General features: G+C 51.0%; 1 protein-coding gene across 3 annotated transcripts in view; it reads left to right on the top strand.

The window, feature by feature from the left end:
* The first annotated feature begins 1410 nt into the window (after window positions 1-1410).
* LOC143377488 (netrin receptor UNC5C) overlaps window positions 1411-10485 on the top strand; it is a 38992-nt gene continuing 29917 nt past the window's right edge. For 2 of the 3 annotated variants that reach the window (XM_076828758.1, XM_076828756.1), the window contains exon 1: window positions 1411-1862. The gene's annotated coding sequence lies outside the window, so the exon portion shown is untranslated. The remainder of the gene's footprint in view (window positions 1863-10485) is intronic. The other variant, XM_076828757.1, reaches the window with a different exon arrangement.

Below are 10485 nucleotides of genomic sequence, written 5' to 3'. Positions count from 1 at the left end.
CGTGCACGGGGACCTTAACGAAAAGGGGTAAATCAGGGAGCCAACCCCCTTCTCTTTCCAGCTGGACGCAATGTTCGCGTTTCGGTCAGTGCATAAATTTGTTTTTTCACCAAATAAATACGCCGGCCATTTATTTACGGTCTTGCCCTTTCCCCTGACCCTCGCGACCTCCCCTCCGGCTCGCCTTGGTCCCTGGGTCCTCCGGTGCCAGCAGGACGCTGCTCGTACTTGTCGCAGCGCTAACGTTCGCCCGGATAAATAAATATTGACCGCCGGGCCAGGGCACCGCAAACAAATCCATTAATAACAGGAATTTAACCCCGTTGCGGAGGTGAAACTGGGGGTGGCGCGTACCTGCGCGCACCCTAGCTGTCCAGCCGAAATCCGCGTTGTCCGTGTCAATTTATATCTGCGGGTAGATTCACCGTTACGCTAGAATAATTTGATAACGTTCGACGACCCGCGAAGGGTGCCCCGCCGCCCTCCCATTCTCTTTTTCTCGCTCTCGCTCGCCCGTTCATCGGGGTCGATTGATTCGCCAAGGGAGAGAGCGAGAAACACCCGTCACCGAGGCCTCGGATGGCAGCGAACAACGACGTCGCGCAATTAGCAAAACTGTAATCAAATTTGCCCGATGACGTTTAATATCGACAGGCCGCTTTCGAGGCGCAGCGGGTCTCGTTAGCGCGCGCATTACGAAAGCAAACAGTCCGCGCTGGCCGTGGACCGCGCCTTTTCTCCTACCCCCGTGGATCGTCGTTAAAATAGTGGAACGCGTTGATCGATCGGCGGCCGGGAAGTACGAGGGATGAGCCATTTAAGCTTGACGTTAATCTCGACGTTAATACTTTGCGCTGCAGATTTTGGGGCGACTAAATCCAGTAAAACTGAAGGAAATTGGAAAAATATTCTCATCAGGAAACTGTCAAACGCTAGTCAATACAGCGGAGAGGGTTGAAACTGCCCTGAAACATCAACAAGCCCTCTACAAAGGCCCTAATAATTCCCCTCCCTTAAAATCTTCAACAATTGATTCCACCAACAAACCTCTCAACCCTTGTCTCCCCTTCGTAGAAACCGCCTCGTTTCTCTCTCCCCGCGATGTTTTCTGCCGAACGACAGTTATATCAAAGCAAAAGCGATCCGCTCCTCTCAACAGCTCGCGGTCCACTCCGATTTTCCTCCTCGTGCTCCTCGTGATCCAGCATCCGCGATCCCACCAACGCATCTCTCCGCTCACTCTCGGGTCCATGACGCCCCCACTGGCTGGTCCGCTGCCACCACCACCGGCGTCGACGTAGCCACCACCACCACCACCACCGTCGACGTCTCTACCACCACCCCGAGCCAGCACCGGCGCTCGAGCGGCGAGCGGCGAGGGGCCCCGAGGTTTCACCGCTCCGAGTCAGTTGGCCGACATGAGCCGCACGCGCTGGCGTTCCCGGTGTTCGTTCGTCTGTTGAGGGTGGCAACGCGGCCCCGTACGACGCGTGCACGGCTCCTTCCCTCGTGAAATGTACGCGGATAAGAATTACAAGCGTCCCTTTCCCTACCCTGGACTGAACGGCGCGCCATTTCGACACGGTGCAAGTTAGTCGCGAGTTCGAGGAGTGTTTCTCAAGGGGATGACTCGAGGGTGAGCCTCGTCTCTCGGCGAACGCGCTCGGACTTGGCGTGCAAAGGACCGATGGTAGGACCAGTGTCAGTGCTGTGGGGTTCAAGTGCCAGTGGATAAACCGGAGGAAGTGCTACCAATTGGGAGGCACTGTTGCGTTCGCGTTTCCCGCTGGATCCTTTTTCCGAGTGGATTTGTTCGGAGTGACGGACGATCGCTGGCTCGGGGATTCGTCTACTGTTACCGAGTGAGTTTTATACATTTATCATTGGGAAGATAGAGATATTCGCGCAGCTCCGTTCGGGAGGCCTGATCGCGTGAGTGTCGGTTAACCCTTCAGCTGCGGCGGGGCTCTAAATGGAAATTAACCGTTGCGTGCTCCTTCGTACTTACTTCTGCCTTGATCGTTGCTACGCGAAGTAGGGAATAAAAATCGTGGAACATAGTTGACATCCAGGACCACCTTTTCTCTCGTCACATTGCAGCCGAAGGGATAATTGAAGTTTAATTCGTCGTCGAGCAGACGAGCCTTCTAGACCACTTTCTCAGAGTTCCGAACTCGAGCTTCTTGCTACAAGTTTCGACGATAAAAGTGTCTGAAATTTGCGCGCTACGTGTCTACAATTTGATTCACGTGCCGCGCGCTCCATATTTCCGATTTGGTCACGGTCGAGCGCGCGTTTCGAAAAGGCCGGACGAAATTAGGAAAGCATACGTTATCGCGGCGTGTCGAGCTCCCGCTGGGCCTTAAAGGTCCCCTGGAACCTATTTAAAAAGCCGCGGCATCCAGTAAACTGTTTCGACGACCGCTCGTACGGTCGACTTGCCTCGGAACGACTCGATATTACTATTCAAATTAAGCTACCGCGCGTCGAGTCGTGCCAGCCTCGCCGGAAATAAAGCGATTCTTATGCTGACTCGCAAATCTAAGCTACTTGGCCGCGTGTTAGCCGGCGTAGGTACCGGTTAAACAGTGTAAAAGTGCACGGTTCGGCGAAACCAAGGATTTACTTGTTGCTCCAAGCTCTGCACGCATTAAAACTCGCCGAACTCGTGAATAATAAGCGGATCGCGTCCGTGCTTACTAGCCCGAGGCTTCGGTGTCAGCGGAACGTCCTTTACCCGCGGTATCAGCGGCGTTAGGGCACGTATGTACACATACACGGTGTACTACATACTTCTGTAGGCATTGGAAAATGCGTCTTTCATTGATAACTTGGTACGTTGAGTAAAAATCCTATTTTAAATTTGAATAAAAGAGTTCTATCGAGGAACATAGTGCTGGCTTCTTTATGCATGGTCGAATACACGTAGCATTTCTATTTTATTACTCAAATATTTGAAAGGAGTGGGGCATGTATTGCATAATGATTACATCGAGGACCTTACTCGCGAAACAAAAGCATCGCTAAGCTTTGGAATATTCCAAATTACCTTCACCTTCGGTATTCCGAATTAGCAACATTGCATTAAAACCTAAAATTTCATGTCACACTTTGTATTCTCGAAATTATCGTAAAACTGTCAGGCAACCGTAGAAGGAACATGCAGTTGAATAGATTAATTGTTTAATTCTAAAGTTTCGACATATTTGAACCGTGATTGGAACGATTGAATACTTAATGAAAAAGTTTGCAGATTGACGTTTTCTTATTCCGCAGATTAAGTCGAAAATGTTAAAATCGCGGTTCATCCACAAATGTGATTAGTTAACAGGTCATTAGCCCCTATTGTCTACGGTGTTACAAATTAGATAGCGTTAGTAGTTTATTAGATACTTCGGTATTCCAAATTACCAATAGTATTCCAAATATGCTGCACTTTCTCTAGTTATTAAATTGATAAGCTTTTACCTCAATTTTTTACGAATTTGTCGGAGTTGCATCAAACGTGCACCAAACGATGTAGCATTTTTTTCGCATATATTACACGTCGTAACAACAAAAAAAACTGTCAAAAATGGAGCCGCGTCCTGAATTCACTTTGCACTCCCATCAAGCAACGAACTGTGCCATTTCCACCTCGCATCCACCAAAAGCGGGGCGAACTCCAATATTTCGTTAATTTCAAACTCAACAACCCCTAGTGTAATCTGCAAATACAATTTCTCCCGAGTTCGGTGTAAAATACACTGGCCAAATAGCTTGGCACCGAGCTGCTCGCCGAAACGCAGTCTCCGGTGTCCCGTATTTGTCGATATTCGATTCGCTGGACGATGCTCGGCGAAAAACACGCGAAAGGGTGCGCTATTCGTCGGTGGCCGCAGATAAACGGCCCGGCGAGCTTGGAGATCGCATAATCGTAAAGTTGCCGTCCATATGCAGCGCCGAACGGAGATTTACAAACATTCGAGGGCACTTACTAGAATTACGTACACGGGAGATCACGCCGTGCGGTGCCCCCTCGCCCGTAATGGCCGCAGTAAGTTTTCAGCGATTTACGCGAAATGTATGCACCGCGGAGCACGGGGGAGAGCGCGGCCCACACGAGAGTTTCCTCGTAAATACAGTAGAAATATGTAACGTAAGGGAAGGTCCTCTTCTGCTTCCACCTCGGCATTTACATTATTCCGAGTTTCTCGGCGGGACTGTGCGGTGGCCATTTTCGAAATCTTCTGATAAGATTGCGCAAGCTTGAAGTTACTTTGCAGCAGAACTTCCACCCTGAAATAATCGTTTCCAATTCCTCCTCATTTGTGAGTTCTCATCAGACAGTTAACGATGCTTCTATACAGTGGCGCACTGAGGATTTAATCTTGGAGGAGCCGAGTTGAAGGAATAAAATAATTTTTAACGCAAATTCAATAAAATTCATTAGGTGATTATAAAAATTTATTTGAAGAATGAAATCCAGTTTTCTTTTTACAAACCCCCTTCTTTGAGGGTGCCAAGGCCCCTTAGCCCCCACTCTGAGTGCGCCACTGCTTCTCTGTGGTTCTTTGGCATCCAAAAGCCTCTATACTCGATCCACTTTAAGGGGCTGTTAAGGTCTGGAGCCCATAAAAATAGGTGATATTTAGGAATTAATTAAAGGAAAACTACTACATATAATTTAACGAGACTTGTTGCATTGTATTAAGGATGTCTTAAGCCATAGAAATATATTTTTTGTTTTATAATTAATCATTGCAGACGGCACTGGGGAGTCGTTAAAGTCGAGGTGTCAAAAAATTCATCCAAATCGGTGGAACCTAAACCATTGGTTTGAAATAAAAATCAATGCCAGATTATTAAAGGGCATGAAACTCGCTCGTGGATTAAACCAGAAAAAAATTACAAAAATTAAAATTTTCGAGAAAATAACGACACTTGAAGTTTGAAATCACTTTCTCCCTATATTTTTCGTCCTTTCAACGCCTTTAAAAATCGTAGCGTCTCAGAGCTCACCAGTACTCCAGCCTGTTTCAAGGAACGATCGATAGTTGCGGGTCAGAAACAGGCATCGAGCTGCTCGATTCTTCGAACGGGATTCAATTGTCAATCAGCAATCCACGTTGCTTTGATAAACGGTCCTGCGGCGCCTCTCTACCGCTCGTACATCGCGTTCCGTCGTTCCTCCAGCGAGGGAGCCCGATGGAATTGCCACGATTTCCTCGACGAATCGATAACGCGAAACTGCTGACCGTTGGCTGCATTTGGTAGACAGATAGAGAGGGGAGCGGGTTGTTTGCGACGCGCTGTTAACTTTCCGATCGGTTGGCTCGATCATAGACGCCTAACGAGGATCTATCGCGAGGGACGCGGACTACAATAATCGGCCCCCGTCCGATTTCGTCCAGTCGGCGCAATTAATTAATAAGCGGCGCATCGGGCGAGCTCGTCATTGATAGCGGGCATTAATCGCCGCCGCGATACCGGCCCCAATAATTACCCCTTTGTCTCCTTTGGCGGGAGGGAACGGCGGCGGCAGCGGCGAAAACGCTTTTGTGCGTTACCCTTTACGATAAAAAGTGTATCGCTATAGAGGAGAGGCAGGCATTCGTTGCGGGCGTTTGATCTGACGGGCGTGGAAGTCGCGTGTCGATGGGAACGACGTATTTCATTAATTCAACAGTTAATTAACGAGAGAATAGGAGCCTCGGATCGCGCTACGTTTCCTCGATTAGCCTCCACTTATGAATGCGCGTACATTGTGCTGGTGATAACGGGAAATGTTTAATGAACGTCGTTAAATTACATCGCAAGGCGTGTTAGTGACAAGTGCACGCGCACTGGGTGGTTGTTTAGAGCTCGCGTTTCCTGGAAAATGGAGCATCGAACTGGCGAAGCTTATTGCCCCGATTTCTTCTTCACTTCGCCGTCGCGGAGGATCGTTACGTTTTCAAGCAGCCACGCTTATTAGAATTGTATTTGCACGGTGGAGAGGCAGCTTTCGAAATGCTGGTTGCGTAATCTGCACGCGGATTCTAATTACTTCTATCGACGGACGTTGCCGTTGAATGGCGCTCCTACGACTGACGCAAGCTTTCCCCCGGCTCCTTCGCGATCGCATCTCCGGCGGCGGAAAAATCGCCGTTCTCCGAATCCAGCGGACAATTAGATAGGGGCGGCTCGCGGGTCGCGTGACTTCATTCTTATAAATAACCGTCGGGAGGGGGAGCGGATAAGAAAAATCGAGCGCTTCGAAAACGATTACGCGGAACAAGATCCCACCGCTGACTAAACACTCGGAGCGGCGCGAACTCGACGGGGATGGGCTGGTGGAGAGGGGTCCGTTATTTGACTTTGACAGACATTATTAACGACTAACCGACCTACGCGCACTCGTACCGAGCGTAATGATCTCCGGCGAGGCTTGGCTCGATAGACGGAGAGAAGACCTCTTCCTCTCTCCTCTTCGCTGCGCGGCTGTCTGCTCGGGAACTAAAGAAGCGGAGAGAAACGCGCGCGCCGTGCCAATGGATCCTCTTATTTCTGCCTGTGCCGGTCGGCTCCGTTCCCGCGAACGCGGCGAGTGCGACACGCGCCTCTTTGAATGTCCCCCGTCAACGCTGCGCTCGCTTTTCAAGCGACTTCTCGCGGCCCCAGACCGCGACTTCCGCTCTTTCTTTCAGCGCCGTCGTTGCAGCCCGGTGAGTCGTTGGATATTCGCGCGATCGCCGGCACCGCGCGAAATTCTGCTATTTAAAGCGGTTCCCGAGCGGCCGCGGCCGGAGTTTCGCTGCGGCGGCCAGGATCCTCGGTGTTTACGGGTCCCGCTCCACTAAAAGGGAGATTGGAATCCGAAGTCCACTTGAACTCGAATAATCGATACCGTTTTCGAAGCAGCGAAAAACAATTCGCAAGAGCTGCTGCGAAGCGAGTCGGCGCGCGGCTCGCGATTGGCAATCAAGTTGCACCGTTTTCAGACGCTCCGCAATTACACGAAGACCGAAGGCAATCACGGAAGTCCGATCGATATCTATGCAAAAACAGCAGCGCCGGGTAATTATAGGATACCGATACTATCGCGGCCGCTAATCACGCGATAGTTCATAACAGCGGTACAAAAAGCCGCGAGAAAAACTCGCCCATAATACCCAATAGAGAAGATTAATGATCTTTATCCCTCCTGCTCTCCCTGCGCCGCCGAAAAAAAAACCGTATCCGCGCGCATTTCCCTTAATCCCACGCTGCCCGGAGGGAGGGAGGGAAGAAAACGAAATAAGCATCAGCCGAGGCCGCTATTTACGGGCTCTCCCGCGACCCTCCCGGCGCTTTTCCACTTCCGTTTTCCCGTGACACGCGCGCAATTGAAGCGGCACGGAGCAGGACCGAGGGAAAGGGAGGAGGACGGCGCTCGAGTCAAAGAGGCAGGAAACGCGACGCACGTGATGGGAGTGCGCAACAGCCATTCAACGGCTTCGCTTCTCGTACTTGCGGACCGCTTTCTGCGGCGGGGCCATTAAAAACTCGCCGATCCGCCGTGCTATCTCGACACGGAGATCGATTTCGGCGCGTATCGCGGCGAGCATCGACTGGCCGTAACGTTGCGCCCTCCATCGAGGGCCTGAACCTGAGGCCCACACCTGGCACGCGCAGCCCTCCATCTGCGTTCTCACGGCTTCTCGTCTTCTACCTGCTCGCTCTCTCTCTCTCCTTCTCCTTTCATCCCGTTCCCTCTGCTTCTTCGCTCCGTAGCACGCGAAAAGCGTGTTCACGCTCCGACGAATTTCCACGCCGACCGGGCGGCTTGGCGTCTTCGATCGATCGATCCGGGGTCCTCCTCCGTTGTCCCGGCTCTCGGGCCAGAGACCGTCCAGCATAATGGATACAAATCGAACCGAGATACGCCCCGATACAGGGAGATACGTGGTTAGATACGGGAGGCTGCGGGTAAATAACGCGTGAATCCAAAGCGTTGGAAAGTTAACGAGAGGATCGGGAGATAAGACGGGGGTGGTGGCGCTGCGAAGGTGTTTGCCGGAACCCTGGCTGCGTTTATCTTATTCTGCGGGGAGATTTCGGTACCTTCAATTAGTTTCCCATTTAATGCCCGGCTGGCAGGCTCGCTTGGAACGGTTCCAAGCGCGGTAATTGTATGTGAGAAGTAGATAAATCGGCAGATGGGATGGGCAGATAGGAGAGCGATATGTAAACAGAATTACAAGTAAATAGAAGAAAAACAAGCTGTGAATCGGCAGATAAAACGCGAAGGAAGAATTATGACGGTATTCGTGCCTGTTCGCGAGACAAGCTCGGGATAGCTATGAGTAGATAAATGAGGTAGATACGACGAATTGATGAGGCAACAGGCGAGCGTAATTATAGGTAAACAGGGAAGAAATTGGTTACGCGGTGTGTTTATCATAAAACAGTCTTAAGATCGCCACACATATATTCACGCGTATCAAGAAAGAGGGATAACAATACAGACTCTCGTTCAGGTCTGAACATCCCCTTGCCACTGTGACAATGCCCTTCCAAATAATCAGAAAACGAATCTACAAACACCCGAATAAGATAAAAGAAGCACTCCCATCGCGCCCACCGTCGAACCACCGCAAATAACGACCACCATTCATCAAGAAACACCCCCGAAGGGCGTGCATTCACTTGCCATGCATACCACCCGGCGATCGACACCGAAGATTACCGGAAAACCGTATCGGTGGAACTCGTTTCTTCTGTCGCGGCCCATCGCGTCAAGATCGCTGATACGAGGAGCGCCGAGGAAGACGCTTTCACCCTCCGGCGCGTCTCCGCCTCGCTGACGGATATTCGCGTCGCTCGACGCTCCCCCAGGACGTCCACCGGGGGTCTTGCTGTATTTCATATTCACGCAGAAACCGTCAAATAACTTTCACCGTCGGCGAAAATCGGAGACGCTCGCCCGTTTGATCCTCCGCGCGTCCAGGGAAACCTGACAGCGTCGTTGACTCTTGCGCGCACGTGGCTCGGCCGAAGCGTGTATTTTCAGCGTCGCCTCTGCGCTCCCATTCGCCGGCCTGCCCCTAACGAAGCGATCAAAGCAGTCGCGAAGGTGTATTTCAATTTCTTTCCGACGCTGCTCAGCGGCCATCTCGTCTATTTCGTTCCAAGGATTCCACCCCCAGAGATTCTCCGGGATTCTTTTGAACCCACCCCTGAGGACGTTCCTCCCCGCGTGGAATCCCGCCGCAGCGTCCTTGTACTCCTGCGATTTTAGAACGAGTCAAAGCCACCGTTCAAGGGTTAAACTGCTCCCTCTCGAGGTTAGCTTTGATGTAGCAACGCCGTACCCGAGCTCGCCTCTCGCCGCGAACAGGAAAAAGGATAGGAACCCGGGGGGAAAATTTGAAGGACCTCTTCGGATGTTCCTATCGCGACCAGGGACCAGGCGACGCTTTGCGCTATAGAAAATCGATGAATCGATGCGCCTTGGGTGGAGGGTACGAGCTTGTATCTACAACGGTGTCCCAATAGGGAACACAATGCTCCACAAACCCATAAATCCAAGCGTCCCGGTGAATTGAATCCCCGTCTCGCAGGTAGCCACAAATTTGTACTTGCTCGATCGAAACCGCGCCACCCCCGCGAAGCATCCCCTTTGAAAGCAAACGGGACACTCTAAAAGATGTATTGTACTGTAAACAGTAAAGAAACAGGTGACTTTCTAAATGACCAATTGAAGGAAATCGAATTCTAAGTCTGCTCGCGATCCTGGCATTTTCAAAACGCCAAATTTCTCCAAACCGATGGCTCCTGCGAGAAAAGTTTATCGCGCACTTTCGATTCAGTGTTTCGCGGAGAATTACGTGGCTCCCCCCATTTCGTGTGTTCTTAAGGAAGAAGGGCAGAAAGAGGGGTGAAGTTGCAGGACCGTTACGTGGAGCGTACACAACCCCCGATCGCGATATCTGCGAGGTCTGTGGGTCGAGATCGTAGGAAGATAGGGCACGCGGTCGATCGCATGCGTGTGAAGTTTTAGTTGCATCTGGCAGTGGCTTGAGTAACGGCCCTGGTCAGCCAGAAGGAGACCTGTATCTTGAAGGATCTTCATCTGCTGGACTACCTACGTGGAAGGCGAAGGAGGAAGGAGAGGAGGAGAGTAAGAAGGATAAGGAAGAAGAAAGGAGTATTCTACGCGGGGTCTATAAAGACGCTCCGCAAACCCACATCCCTCCCCTCCGCAGGGGGGTTGACATGTTTATTTCGCTCCGTAATCTTCTCGGATTACGTTTGGTCGGAGAGCAAGAGAAACATAGGGAAAGGAGGGGTGGAGAATGGGGAGAAAAGAAGCGAAGAAAGGATAGCCTTCGCCAGGGACGTGGATCCGGTATACTTGAAGCTTGACGCGTGTTCCTGGGATCCCTCGCGGTTTTCTATTGCACCCTTAATCCTATTAGCACCGAAATTTCAAACGATACACCTTTGGCAAAGATTTTACGCGCAACATAATGTCGGAAGTAT

This window comes from Andrena cerasifolii, chromosome 16 (assembly GCF_050908995.1).
Source record: "Andrena cerasifolii isolate SP2316 chromosome 16, iyAndCera1_principal, whole genome shotgun sequence".
NCBI lineage: Eukaryota > Metazoa > Arthropoda > Insecta > Hymenoptera > Andrenidae > Andrena > Andrena cerasifolii.
The sequence above is the reverse complement of the archived record's forward strand: the minus strand, read 5'-3'. Positions and strand labels throughout refer to the sequence as shown.